This window comes from Apodemus sylvaticus, chromosome 15 (genome assembly GCF_947179515.1).
Source record: "Apodemus sylvaticus chromosome 15, mApoSyl1.1, whole genome shotgun sequence".
Lineage (NCBI taxonomy): Eukaryota > Metazoa > Chordata > Mammalia > Rodentia > Muridae > Apodemus > Apodemus sylvaticus.
The window spans coordinates 56,009,344-56,023,574 of NC_067486.1; the positions used below are offsets into that span (position 1 = coordinate 56,009,344).

The following is a 14,231-nucleotide window of genomic DNA, read 5'->3' on the forward strand; positions in this document are numbered from 1 at the left end:
GGGTGTTAATTAAATGCTATAGTATTATGTTGAGCCATCTGAAACTTTTTTTTCTAGAGTGCTAGCAATCAAACCCAGGGCCTTCCACATGCTAGGTAAGGGATCTACCACTGAGCTATGTCCCTAAGCCCCATTTCTGCTTTTTTACTGTAGCTTCCGATAGTTCAACCTAGTATTTCCATCATATGACACAGTGACTCTATGCAATAGTATTTGTCTATCTACTCAAAGAGCTAGATTGTGTCCCTTACCCAAAGTATATGCTGGTCCTAGAAACAGGTCCCGGGCAAGCATGGCAGTACACACTATTAATCCCAGCATTTATGAGGAAGATGCAAGGGATCTCCGGAATGTCAAGTTAGCCAGGATTATGAAGTTAAAACTTTGTCTCCAAAAACAAAACAAAAAGAGGAAATGAAGTAAAAAAGAAAGAAAGAAAGGGAGGGAGGGAGGAAAGGAGTCCTTTAGAAGGCAGTCAGGCTAAAATGGAGTCAGAGTGTACTGTAATCTATCTGGATGTGCCTTTTCATGACATTAGGAAACAGACAATACGGCAGAGGGACAATGCTAAAATAAAACAGTCTCCACTTGAAAACACTGTTCACATTTCATTTTTGGTTCCCCTTAGGTTACTTTTGTTAACTTTTTTTTGAAGTATGATCAATAAATATGTCTTTTGGAATTTGTTATTTCTTGTAGCCACTGTACATATTTTGTTACATATGCAATGAGTATTTATTATTAGCTCCCCAGGGACATAGTCACAGTAAACATTTCAGACATAAAATGTCTGTTGTCTGAAATTGAGCTTTGTATGGTAACAGTGCTAATACACATCTTCTTTCACTCCACATATGCCTGGCCTGTGTGCACATGCATTCCATGTCTCGTCTTCCTGCATAGCTTTCTATCTGACTGACCACACTAGAGATGTGTTTCTCTACAGTGGAAACGAGAATCTGCCAGTCACACTTACTGTGCCTGCTGTTCCTCATAGACGGGTCCTCTCCAATCCCATTTAAATGGTATGTATCTAATAAAGTTTTCCTCCTACTTTTTCTCCACATAGCTTTCTGATTTATTAAAAATGTCCTATAATCCCAACACTGGGAGGCAGAGGCAGAGGCCGAGAGGCCGAGAGGCCGAGAGGCCAAGAGGCAGAGAGGCAGAGAGGCAGAGAGGCAGAGGCAGAGGCAGGTATTATCTCTTTGAGTCAAAGATCAGTGTCCAGGACAGCCAGGGCTCTGTTACACAAAGGAACCTTGTGTTTTAGTTAGGATTTCTATTCCTGCACAAACATCATGACCAAGAGGCAAGTTGGGGAGGAAAGGGTTTATTGAGCTTACACTTCCACGCTGTGGTTCATCACTAAAGGAAGTCAGGACTGGAACTCAAGCAGGTCAGGAAGCAGGAGCTGACGCAGAGGCCATGGAGGGATGTTCCTCACTGGCTTGCTTCCCCTGGCTTGCTCAGGTTGCTCTCTTTTAGAACCCAAGAGCACCAGCCCAGGGATGGCACCACCATAAGGGGCTTTGATCACTAATTGAGAAAATGCCTCATAGCTGGATCTCATGGAGGCACTTCCTCACCTGAAGCTCCTCCTCTCTCTGTGATAACTCCAGCTTCTGTCAAGTTGACACAAAACCAGCCAGTACATCTTGTCTCAAAAAACCGATAAAAAAGTCCTTAATAATTATATTTATATATATATAAAATTTAGAGATCTGTTAGCTCTTCTCCTCTCTATTTCATAAAATCCTCCAGTTCTCAGTTGGGCATGTATTTCTCTAAAGCCTGGCATTTGAGCTCTTTGTACTTGGCTTTGAGAGGTCTTGATAGATTTATTTATTTGTTTACAGATAAAGCAATAGGATCTCAGAATTAGAAGTGCTGTATCTGGCCGGGTGTTGGTGGCGCATGCCTGTAGTCCCAGCACTCTGGGAGGCAGAGGCAGGCAGATCTCTGAGTTTGAGGCCAGCTTGGTCTACAGAGTGAGTTCCAGGACAGCCAGGGCTATACAGAGAAATTCTGTATCCAAAAAAAAAAAAAAAGAAAGAAAGAAAGAAAAAAGAAAAAAGAAAAGAACTAGAAGTGCTGTATCAATACATAACTGTCCTGTGTTGTTGGAGGTCAATGCTAAAGGTAATATTTAATGGGGGCTGGAGAGATGGCTCAGTGGTTAAGAGCACTGACTGCTCTTCCAAAGATCCTGAGTTCAAGTCCCAGCAACCACATGATGGCTCACAACCATCTGTAATGCGATCTGATACCCTCTTCTGGTGTGTCTGAAGGCAGCTCCAGTGTTCTTAGATATAATAATAAAAAAATCTTTAAAAAAATTATCATATTTAATACAGATGAAAGCCATTTTTCTGAGTATTTTCAATCAGTGGCTGGTCAAATGTGCAGGTGCAGAATACACAGACACAGAGTCAACTCTGAAATCTAAACAGATTTTCTTCCTATTAAAAACTATCCCCTGGGATGGAGAATTGCTCAGCTGTTAAGAGCACTGACTGATCTTCTGAAGATCCCGAGTTCAAATCCCAGCAACCACATGGTGGCTCACAACCATCCGTAACAAGATCTGACTCCCTTTTCTGGAGTGTCTGAAGACAACTACAGTGTACTTACATATAATAAATGAATACATCTTAAAACAAAAACCTAGGGCTGGAGAGATGGCTCAGCGGTTAAGGATGACTGCTCTTCCAGAGGTCCTGAGTTCAATTCCCAACAACCACATGTGGCTCACAACCATCTGTAATGGAATCTGATATGTCTGAAGACAGCAACAGTGAACTCACATACATTAATTAATAAATAAATAAATAAATAAATAAATAAATATTTTTAAAAAACCATCAGCCAATCATAGTAGTGTATCCCTTAAATCTCAGAACTCAGGAAGCTAGCTGATGGAGAAGGACTATGAGCTCAAGCAGTACCTGAGTTACAATTTCCAAGGCAAACCATAACATACAACAGAACCTGTCTCAGAGGCTGGAGGGCGGCCTGGGAGTAAGCCAACTGCTGCTCTTCCAGAGGACCTTTAATCTCCAGCACCCATATGGTGGCTTACACACACCCCTCTATAACTCCAACTCCAGAGGATCTGAAACCCTTTTCTGGGCTCTCTGGGCACTAGGACACATAAATAGAATGTATATGTCATACACAAACAAAATACCCATGCACATTAAATAAATAATAAAATCTTTAAAAAAGCATTTTTAAAAAGAACTTGTCTCAAAAAAGAAAACTGTGGTGTAGAGAGGAATTACCCATTCAGGCATGTACTACTCTAGGTTTGGTTCCTAGAACCACAGAAATGCAGCTCCAGATCTGACGCCTCTGGCTTTTGTAGGCACCAGAACTCACATGCATATACCCCCACACAAAGATAAATAAACATATAAGTAATCAAAACCTACTAAACAAACAAACAAACTTGCGCCTACAACAGCTAAAACTGCCCAATGACTTCTGCTAGAGGCTCACTAAAATTGTCTGGAAGTTTGATCTCTCCTAGGTCTGTAGTCTATGCCTTAACAAAACATAATTTTTCTTTCTTGTTGTGAACAGGATTTTGGAGGAATTCCTTGCTCTAGTGAGTCACTGGTTAAGCCAGCTGCTATATGCACTGCTAAAGTTTATTTCAGAAATTGTTTTCCAAAGTCCTAAAAATTCTCTTATTCTTATAGTAATCCATTGTTAATTTATAGTAATAGCAGCTCCTCAAATATTTAAGGATATTTTGGGACAAAAAAAATCCCTTTATGTTATTCTCAACTTAATTTCTCTAAGATTAGAGAAATTTATCTGTTAGGCTTAGTCTTTCTTATTTATACTGTTGCTTTTCCTTAAATATACAGTAATTCTTGGTTAAACAAACCAGTGACTAGTGTTTCCCAGTACAGCTGTTATCAATTACAGCTGTGTGTAGAAAGCATACTTCCCCTGGATATGGTAGAATACCTGTAGTCTCTGGACTTGGGAGACTGTGACAAGAGACAGAATTTCCAAGCAGCTTGGAGCACATAGTGAAACCCTATATTTAAAAGCTCCCTAGCCAGTGCACCTTGGCTAAGAACTTTTGAAAAGATTTGTATTGTGTGTGTATGTTTGTGTATACTGGTATCACACGTGTGCAAGTGCCCACAGAGCCAGGAGAGAGAGTTGAGTCCCCTGGAGCTAGAGTTACAGGCAGCTGTGAGCTCGCTGGTGTGGGTGATGGGAACCAAACTCAGATCCTCTGGAAGAATAACAAGCACTCTTAACCACTGAGCCATCTCTCCAGCCCCAAGAACCACTGTGTTAATATATGTGAAAATCACTCTTCCTTGCCATGAATGTGCACACTGACTACAGATATCTGAGCTATCAAAAGTACCTGGGAGCAGAAGTCAGCAGCCAGGCAAACCTCTGAAGGAAAGAGCCACAATCACAGTGGAATAATTCTCTAAGATGTGATAATGATGCTCTCCTGGCTCTAGGGAGCCCATGCTGGAAAACGCCTCTCCTTTATGCAGGTATGCTGCAGTAGGTATTTCATTTCTGTTGTTGTGATAAGATGCCCGGACAATAGCAACTCAGGAAACAAAGCCTTATTTAATGGGCTTTCAGTTCTTACAATCTACCACCAAGGGTAAGTTAAGGCAGGACCTTGAAGCAGGTCACATCATCTCTACGGCCAGACAATTGTATCCATGCTTGGATGCTCGCTCTCTTAGCTAGCTTCCCCACTTGGACTATTCAGGACCCTCTGCCTGGAGATGATGTAGTCTTCGATAGTCTCCATCTCCGTTCTCAAATTAACAATGGAATAGTCTTACACAGACAGGCCTATTTAGATTACAGCATGATCTAAATAACTCATCATATTAAGAGTTTCTTCCTGGGGATTCAAGTTTGACAGAGTTGACAAAACTAACCAACATAGTACCCTACAAGGCACTAATAACCAGCATTGTATTCTGCCCAGTACTGGGGCTGCTGCTTTCAAGTCTGGAATCCATGGTACTTTCTCGCCATACTGAATGCACTCTGAATTTTAATCCAAGTTTTTCTAGAATTGATTTGGGAAAACTCAACGTGAAACATGAATAAGATTTACAAATTTCTCTGCATGGCAAGATTTAGCATTATTCTGAATCCACAAGTGTAATTTTCAGAAATTCCAAACATTTTCAATCTGCAAAACATAGCCATCCAGGATTTGAGCTCTAAGTTGTACCCCTATTGCCTCATCTTCTGTTTGTTATCTAACAAGCACTTTTTTCATTATACAAATAAATATATATTTATAATAAACTCTTCAGATAATACTGGCAAGATTTAAGTTGAAAAATATTACCTTCATTGATTTTCCCCCCAAAATTCCTGAAACACTTCAAGTAATATTATATGTTTGCTTTTATAAATAAGGCAAATCTTTAATTAGGGTGGCTTACAGTTTCCATTATCATCATGGTGGGAAGCGTGGTAGCAATCAGGCAGGCATGGCTGGAGGAGCCAAGAAGTCAACATCTAGATCCAAAGTCAGCCAGGAGGAGACAGGAATTCCACACCAGGAGCTCAAGCACATGATGAGATTCCTCCAATAAGGTCACCTCCTCAAAAAAGGCTACACCTCCTAATGGTGCTGCTCCCTATGAGCTAAGCTTTCAACACATGAGTCTATAGGGGCCAAGCCTATTCAACCACCACACTGTTTTCTAGAATTCTATAAGAAATGTATTCAACCACTAGGTTATATCAATATGGGCTCACAGTTTGCTGAGTCATAATTCAATGCCAAAGTTATTTTATTGCTCAAATTGCTCACGCTTTGGCTATTGCACTCTACATACAGAAACCAAGGAAACAAATGACTGGAATGATAACTTAGCCAATAAAGCCAAAGAGTACCTGAGTTCAGTTCCCAGCAACCCCCCTACCCCACCTCACCCCACTCCCCGCCAACACACACACACACACACACACACACAAGCACAAAAAAACCAGAGCACATGTAATCTGAGCCCTGGAGAGATAGCAGCAGGTAGAGCTTCAGGTTTAGCAAGAGACCCTGTCTCAAAAACAAACAAACAACACTGGAACACAACCAAGGATGACACCCCACATCATTCTTGACCTTTTAGATGCACACAGATATATGTGCTCATGTGTGTGCATACAAACACACACAGGAAAAACAAAACAAAAACTAGCTCCTAAAATGGTTCTGAGCCAGAATGGCTGTATTCACTAATACAGCTGCTACCATGTATCCTCAGTGTAGCCTTTCCCAGTGAGGGATCCTAATGTGCTGTGAAAACAACTTTGATGTCAGAGTCAGCATTGGGCTTTGAAGTACTCATCAGACTCTCAGCATCCTCAGGCTTGAAGTCAGAGAGTATCAGCAGCCACTGAGAAGGCTCAAGGGGCAGTTAGTGGAGGCAGCAAAGCACCCCTCCACAGCAGGGGAAGACAGGTGTGAGCTGGTATCCAGGACACTTTCCGTGCCTGCCAGTTTCCACATCTTTTATCCCTCTAGAACTTCTCAGAACTAATTCTTCTCTGTTATCAGCTCTTCCCTCAGCAGCAATTTATTGCTTCCTCCACATTTGACTTTTTGCTTCCAAAATGTAGAGATTCTTCACATTCAACAAGAAATCTGCTTTTTCTGTGTATCTTTTCACGTTGCCACTCCTTCCCTGGCTAATCCTTCCTGGTTCAAGACTGTTTACTACTAGATTGCTCAAACCAACCGAAAGACTTCCTCGGCAGCCAAGGACCAATTTCATCACATCAAAGATCTTCCTGAAGTTGTACCCCTAGTGTTGGTCATATTCTTTTCTTTCTTACGTGTCTTGCCCCCAACCCCCAATTAGGAATTCTTTCTTTCTCATTTGAGTCCCCATTTTCATTATTCTCTTCCCTTTTATGTTTCCCCCCTGGTTAAAAACACTATATATAAAAGAACGCTTCCTTTCAATTTTCATGCTGCTTTGCATCTGAGGATAGGTAAAATTCTCATTAGAACATTCAGAGCAAATAAAGAAGTCTATTTGGAACATACTAAACTTCCTCAGCTTGTAAAAGATCTATTTCGCCGGACAGTGGTGGCTCACGCCTTTAATCCCAGCACTTGGGAGGCAGAGGCCAGCATGGTCTACAGAGTGAGTTCCAGGACAGCCAAGGCTATACAGAGAAACCCTGTTGCTCCATTTGAAAGACTTCAATGATTTCTTTTCTGGGCCTATTAACCTCTTTCTCTGATGACGGGCTTCTCGAAGAACTAATTTACACTTAGTAGTCCCTTTTCCTTATTTTACATTTGCTCTAGAGACAGCTAATGCTGACTTTCATTCCAGAAACTGCTCACCGATGGCTTCCACACTGCCAGACGCAGACCATCTGTAGAGAATGCCTGCCGCGCTGGCTGCCTGGCAGCAGTAGCCTGTGCCTCCTTAGAGGAGCTCTTCCACCCAACTCTTACATTCAAACAGGACTTCAAACATGGATGACATCAGAGGTGCGGCCCAGCTAAGACTGTGTACAGGAAGGACAGCTGGCTGAGGCTGACCTCTGGGCCAGCATTCCCTCCCCTCTCCAGGTCTCGCTCTGAACTCTCTTCTAGTCCTGGGATCTTGCCCGGTATACATCCATGGCTCTCCATTTTCTGTTGTTAATAACTAAAGAGAATTTGGTCTTGCATGTGGTACAGACGTAGAACTGGTACCTGTCTCGGGATGCATCTTTTGTTTTTCTTCTCTATGGCTTCTGATGCTTAAGAAATTACAGCAGCTAACGTGAGAATTCATTCACCAGGGATCCCAGGATAGCTTCAGTAACTGGGAAGTAAAGACATCTGGGGTTCTCAACCAGCCACATAATAGGCATTAGAAAATAAGGGGTCAAGGAGCAGTGGTGGCTCGTGCCTGTAATCCCAGCACTTGGGAGGCAGAGGCAGATGGATTTCTGAGTTCGAGGCCAGTCAGGGCTACAGAGTGAGTTCCAGGACAGCCAGGGCTATACAGAGAAACCCTGTCTCGAAAAGAAAAAAAGAAAAGAAAAGAAAAAAAAAGAAAAGAAGAGGTCTTTCCTAGTTTTGCTTCCTCCTCCTCCTCATCTCATAGGTTAACTGGGCAGCCAGTGAATGGTGTAGGGAGTCCCTTAATTACCTGCTGTGTGTGCCCCCCAGTCTTCCCCATATTTTCTTACGAACTGAGATCACTATTTACTATTTCTATATTATCCTTAGCACCTGTGGCATTGGGCAAATGTAAGTACTCGATAAATACTTGATGAACTGAATTAAAAACACAGTATTAGCACAGTAATGGGGCAACTTATCAAGCCCTGCTGATGTAATGAAAAGAGCTGGCCTTCTGAAGCAGCACAATTGTACCCACATGGAAAATTTAATGAGAAAAAGAAAAATTATCCAATTGAACAGTTAACAGTTTTCCTACTAGTAAGAGTGTCACAAATATTTTATGGATAACCAGCTCAGAGAAAACTGCTTAAGGTGTATGTGTATGCACATATGGAAGATTATACATTTAAGGGACCTAAATCCGTAACTAAAGTTAAGACAAGATGTAGTAGCAATGCCAATTAATGTCAAACAACTTTAAAGATCTGTTCAATACCCTTGTATAATAAAATATGGTGGTCACATTTAACCCATTTTTTTCCAGTGTCTGTTAGTGATAAATTCTGTATTAGAGGACACAGTTCCTGCGGCTGGAGAGTTCTAGCTCTGTAATACTGCCAACAATATCTAGAGATACAATGAAGGTCATGCCCTTGAACAGAGGCCCAGAAGGCTAGTAGTCAGATAAACACAAACCTTACCAGTGGCTCAGTGATAAGTACTAACATATAAGTCTAGAGACCACAAAAGAAAATAACCAAGCTGCTGAAAAAAAAAGGAAAATATACAAAAAAAAAAAAATTGAAAGCAAAGCATGTTAGACAGCTCTAAATCCAGCACTTGGAAGAAGACACAAGTGGATCTTAAGAACTTGAGACTAGCTTGATTTACACATGGAACTCCGAGGTATACTGTCTCACACAACAACAACACTTTCACAAAGTAACTCAATACTAGTTAAGGGATGAGGACACTGCTAAGCGATAGCAGGAATCAAACCCAAACCCATGGTTGAAATGAGCTCAAGAGAATTCTAAACCACAGGAACAAAACTCTCTTTGCCACTGAATTGTAAAAGAAAAAAAAAACAAGTCTATGTGTTGGATTAACCCACACTATCAGTAGTACAGAGAGTCTTTTTAAACGTGTAGTTTGAAAGTTCAAGCCGGGCGGTGGTGGTGCACACCTGTAATCCCAGCACTTTGGGAGGCAGAGGCAGGTGGATTTCTGAGTTTGAGGCCAGCCTGGTCTACGGAGTAAGTTCCAGGACAGCCAGGGCTACACAGAGAAACCCTGTCTCGAAAAACCAAAAAAAAAAAAAAAAAAAAAAAAAGGGGAGAGAAGAAAGTTTATGGGACATATGGGGAGGGGGGATCCGGGAAAGGGGAAATCATTTGGAATGTAAACAAAGAATATAGAAGAGTGAGTTCCAGGACAGCCAAGGCCAAATTAAAAAAAAAAAAAAAAAGAAAGAAAGAAAGTTCAAAGAGAGCTTATCTGTCACACAAACAAGTCAAGTGGTAAGAGCCACTTTTCCTAGATTAGCAGCCACCCCTCATAAAACACTTCTCTTTAAAGAATAAGGAGAGCATCACAAAAACAAAACAAAAAACAAACAAACAAAACCCACAACAGGACACCATGAAGAGATCAACAGATCACGGGGAGCCCAGCCCCACTAGGTACTTCTACACCACAGTCCCTGCATTTGTGGTTCTGGAAACATCATGGAAGAGGGATAGGAAAGGTCCAAAGAAAGGGCTAGAAAACCAGTAGTCTGCTGTGAAATGCTCTCTCTAGGAGACGGCTGCAAAACCAAGAGCAGAACAATGGTGATCTCAATGGACATGGCTAATGTGGAAGGAAGAAAATTTCATCATCTTCCCACCCCATACAAAAAAACTTAAAGCAACTAATGACTATTAGGAAGAGAATTAGCCTCACCCAAAGATGAACACTCCTCTCCCCCCCAACCCCCACTGGTTGCTCAATCCAGAGTGGTCAAACTTGAAACTATATAAAAACCACCAACAAAAATAAACTTAGAATCTGGACGGTGGTGGCACACACCTTTAATCTCAGCACTTGGAAGGGAGAGGGAGAGGGAGAGGCAGAGGCAGATGGATCTTTGAGATCAAGGCTAGCGTGGTCTACCCATAGAGTTCCAGGTTAGCCTAGGATACACAGAGAAACTCTGTCTCGAAAAACAAAACAAAACAAAACTTGTTGTTGGCTTGGTAAGATGGCTCACCAAGTACTTGCGGCCAACCCTGACAAGCTGAGTCCAACCACACAGCAGAAAATGATCTTTCAGGCTGTCCTCTTACCCCATACACACACTGCAAATGCACACCCACCTCCGACTCTCTCTGAATAATGTAATTAAAGAATATAAATATTGTTAGTGTGAGGTGTGAGGGCACACATCTGTAATCCCAACACTTGGGAGAGAAAAGCCTGAGGATTGCTACAAATTCAAGGTCAGCCTAGGAGCAAAGAGAGACCCTATATTAAACACACACACACACACACACACACACACACACACACGTACGCATGCAAGCTCAAGGTATATGTGCATTTACATACCAAAGATTTCTTCTTTAAGGGGTCTGTCACTACAATTACTTGATATGGAGGAGAATTACAAGGAGCAAATATCCATTTCCTGAGAAACACTCAGGTTAGCAACAACAGGGATCTAAATTGCATTATCTGAGTGAGGGTCCAAAGGTTCACATGGAAGGTTGTGGGGCAAAAGTTGAATACACAACTTAAGGCTTGCCAAGGAAAACCCTGGAATACAAGCAGAACAGTCTGGACATTGTACCAAGCTTAAGGTAATTTTCAGCCCTGGCTGCTGAGCAGAAGAGCCTGGAGAGGTATTTTAAGAGGTATACCCACAGCCTACCTCCTCCATAGCAAAGGTAATGTCTGGGAAGTGAAACGCGGGATTGTAACGAACAGGCCCGATTAGGAAACATTGAGCTTGACCACAGGAAGGAACAACATAAGATAACAGTAAGACCTGGGTTTATTGGCCTAGGTACCAAGCTTGCTATCTGTGGAAGTTTCTCTTTTAGCAGGAGTTAAGCAATGGGGGTGTGTGTGTGCTATGTATGTGTGTGCTATGTGTGCGTATGTTTCATACAAAACTAGCTCACTGTAAAATCTTGGTTTTTTTTTTTTTTTGGTTTTTTGGTTTTTTGGTTTTTCGACACAGGGTTTCTCTGTGTGGCTGGGTGGTCCTGGCTGTCCTGGAACTCACTCTATAGACCAAGCTGTCCTCGAACTCAGAAATCTGCCTGCCTCTGCATCCCAAGTGCTGGGATTACAGGTGTGCCCCCACCACGCCAGGCTTGTAAAATCATTTTTTAAAAAAACTTCGCTGGAGAGATGGCTCATTGATTGCTCTTCCGAAGGTCCTGACTTTAAATCCCAGCAACCATATGGTAGCTCACAACCATCAGCAATGAAATCTGACTCCCTCTTCTGGTGTGTCTAAAGACAGCTAAGGTGTACTCATATACATAAAATAAATAAATCTTTAAAAAAATACTTTAAAAATTTCTGTGATGTTCTATAGACAACTAAGCTAGAAAATAACTATTCTAAGCGGCTCTTACTACACTGAATGGAAACACTTTTGTATCAAAAATGTTCTAGGTTTCATCAATGCACAGACATCACCAAACTACTAACTTAATCTATACAAAAGTCATACTGTATAGACATTGTGATACAACCTTGTCATTTACAAGGTTCACTCTCTAGAGCCACACAATGAAATTAAGAAAGAAAAAAAAAACCTCAATGTATTGAACACGTTTTTTGATTTTGGGTTGGGCCACTTTTATGGTCATTCTGGGTCACAAGTGGCTGGTGGGCCCTTGGCATGCTTCCTGGTACAGCTTTTGTTTACAACTCTTGGCTTCAGAAAGTGCAAAGATTACAATGAATCTTCCTTAGTTTGCAACAAATACTTTGTGAACTTTCCAAACAAATGGAAACAGTATCTATACAGCAAGTCAAGCGTTCTGGGAAAGTGGGGGAGGGGAAGGAAAGGTCACTAAGGAAACTGTCGGACCCCCAAAAAGCAAGTCTGACTGGCCATGGAGAAAAGCTACTGAAGGGTTCACTTACTCATCAAAGTTTCCTTTAAGACTCTGACACTGTTACCTATAAAGTCGGCCAGACTTATCATGTATGTTAGTTCACTCTACTTAGTGGTAAAATGTTTTTTAGAAGCCCATCTTTTTGCTTCTGAATATCACTGGTTCAAGCGAATGGCATTCTCGCCCGATTTCAAATTTCCTGAACAAGTATGAGGTTTCTGGACGCTTGCTGAGGTTGGGCATTTTGGGGATAGAGCTCTCTTCTCTCTGTGGGGTCTTTTTCGCTTTTATTGACCTCGGTTGTAGATAAGAGACCACATAAAACTGCCAAATCTAAAAAGAAAACGCCAGCCTAACTCTCCCACATAGGGGTGAAAGTTGTTAGTTACAAAACCAAGCAGCACGAGTTTGACCAGTGGGTCAGAAACAAAGTCAGAAGGCAAGTAAAGAGATGGAAGAAATGGCAAAAGGTGAAGGCAAGAAATAGCAAAGGCCACCCGGTGGGGACCTGGCTGCCCAGCTCTTTATGCACCCAGGACAGCATGGGGCCTCTGTCCGCTGGCGCGCACCGGGAGCAGAGCTAGCTCCCTCAGGCCTGGCACCCTGGGTGCGAGCATACCGGGGTGAAGAGAGCGATTGCCCCGGGCCAGGTGGGAGCTCTGGGGTCCCCAAGAACGAGGGGCACTCAGGCTAATCCTCACCTCCCGCTGCTAGGAGGGGGTGGGTGGAGCTGAGCCCGGAGCCGCCCCCCGGAGCCGCCCCCGCAGCCGCGGTCCCGGCTGTCAGCTCCCCCTCCCGCGGCCACTCACCCGCCGGTGACGCGCTCCGGGCCACGGCGGCGGCGACCCCCGCCTGGGTCATGGTCCCAGGAGCGGAAGGCAGCGGTGTCTGGCCGTCTAGGCGAGCCTCTGGGTCCGCAGCCGCCGCCTGCTTCTGCGGGGCTGGGGGAGCGCGGGCCCGGGCCCTCCTCTCCCCCCGCCCCCGCCGCCTCTCGCGGCCACCGCCGCTGCCGCCGCCGCAGCGAGCCCGAGCCCTCGAGGCCGGAGACCCGGCGGCAGCACGGCCTCAACTTTCCCAGCCCCCCTCCCCCCGCCCCTCCCGCCCCTCCCGCGGCCGCGGCTCTACACGCGCACAGCCTAGCCTGGGTGCACCTCGCTCCGGCCCCGACAAACAGGCCTGCCAATCCGGTGCTGGGGAGGCTGCTGTCGTAGCCAATCAGAAGCCGGGGTTCCGCTGCGCTAGGCTGGAGGGCGGGAGGAGGTGGAGGGAAAAGCTAGGAGGGAACAGGCCTCAGGCGGCCCAATGACCAAGGCCGGGGGGCGGAGGTGTGCAAGTTGGGTTGAAAGAACAGGAAATATTCTTAAAGGTAGAGTGACAGGCAGAAAGGAAAGCCAGTAGGTGAATGAGAAAGAGGTGGGCCTGGTTCCTTAAAGGGGACGCTTTGAGAAGCTAGAAAAAAGGTGTTTTAAGAAACTTCCTAGCAGCTTGTTCTGAACTATGCTTCTGGCAGCTTTCAGTGCAAGCTTAGAAGTGGAAAAAACTGAAGAGGAGGAGGGCGGCAAAGGCTTTCGGAGATAGAAGGCGGTAAACAGAGGTGGAGAATCCAGTTCTGTGTGACTTTCCTCAGTGCAAGATCTTGGCAGACCCGTGGCTTCTGGACTTCGTATACTGGGGACTCTTGACGTCCTTTATTTGCACGTAGCCCATTTTCAGAAATGTTCTGCAGCCCCCAGCTAAGGGAGTGAGTGCGTGGCATTGGGAGATGGGATTGGAGCCCTAAGTTTAGGCTACTAGATACTCTTATTTAGGACCAGAGTCCTCTAAGGTGCGTTTGGAGCTCTTGAACCATGGTCCCAGTTACCTTTTTCTAGGTTTGTTTCATTTCACAAGCCTGCCTTCCTGAGCAGGTGTCTGATTCTCCGCCTAGTGGTGGTGAAAGATTTATGAACTTTTCACAAACAGAGCCAATTGGA

At 43.8% G+C, this 14,231-nt stretch overlaps 1 protein-coding gene across 2 annotated transcripts in view; it reads right to left on the minus strand.

Annotated features, from left to right (window-relative positions):
- Usf3 (upstream transcription factor family member 3) overlaps window positions 1-13,330 on the minus strand; it is a 48,306-nt gene extending 34,976 nt beyond the window's left edge. For both annotated transcript variants that reach the window (XM_052157806.1, XM_052157805.1), the window contains exon 1: window positions 13,068-13,330. The gene's annotated coding sequence lies outside the window, so the exon portion shown is untranslated. The remainder of the gene's footprint in view (window positions 1-13,067) is intronic.
- Window positions 13,331-14,231: the final 901 nt, after the last annotated feature.